This window comes from Kryptolebias marmoratus, linkage group LG2 (genome assembly GCF_001649575.2).
Source record: "Kryptolebias marmoratus isolate JLee-2015 linkage group LG2, ASM164957v2, whole genome shotgun sequence".
NCBI lineage: Eukaryota > Metazoa > Chordata > Actinopteri > Cyprinodontiformes > Rivulidae > Kryptolebias > Kryptolebias marmoratus.
In genome coordinates this window covers 34,143,732-34,144,592 of record NC_051431.1, presented here as the reverse complement: position 1 = coordinate 34,144,592, position 861 = coordinate 34,143,732, and positions in this window count along the sequence as shown.

Genomic DNA, 861 nt, shown 5'->3' with positions numbered 1-861 from the left:
AAGATGTCCTGCCCCAAGTGGAGGAGTTTAAGTATCTCGGGGTCTTGTTCACGAATGGGGGAAAAATGGAGCGGGAGATCGACAGGCGGATTGGTGCAGCGTCTGCAGTGAAGCAGGCGCTGTACCGATCTGTCGTGGTGAAGACAGAGCTGAGTCAAAAAGCGGAGCTCTCGATTTACCAGTCGATCTACGTTCCTACCCTCATCTATGGTCACGAGCTTTGGGTAGTGACCGAAAAAACGAGATCGCGAATACAAGCGGCTGAAATGAGTTTCCTCCGCAGGGTGTCTGGGCTCTCCCTTAGAGATAGGGTGAGAAGCTCGGTCTCCCTACTTAGGCTGCTACCCCCACGACCCGACCCCGGATAAGCGGAAGAGAATGGATGGATGGATGGATGATTTCACTTTGACATCGAACAAGGGTATTAATTTTATTTTTTATAAAAAAGGGCAATTTTTTATTTACCATGATTGATTTATGACAGCAACAAAAGTATAAAACATCCAAGGGGATGAATATATTTCATAGGCACTATACATTTTTCACATACAGTACACTGAAGTAAAACCTTCTTCAGATTTCCTCAATCAGTCTGTCCATCAGCTGGAGATGAGGATCTGGCCTAATGCCTGGGAGACGCTCAGCCTTCACCAGCCTTACCACTGAGTTTGTTTTCATTAAAAATAATAAAAAAAACAGACTGGGCCTCTCCATCTATCTAGAATATCATGAAAAAGTAGATTGATTTCAGTAATTCCATTTAAAAAGTGAAACTTGTATATTATATTCATACATTACATACAAACTCATATATTTCAAATGTTTATTTCATTTAATTTTGATGATTACAAATGACAACAA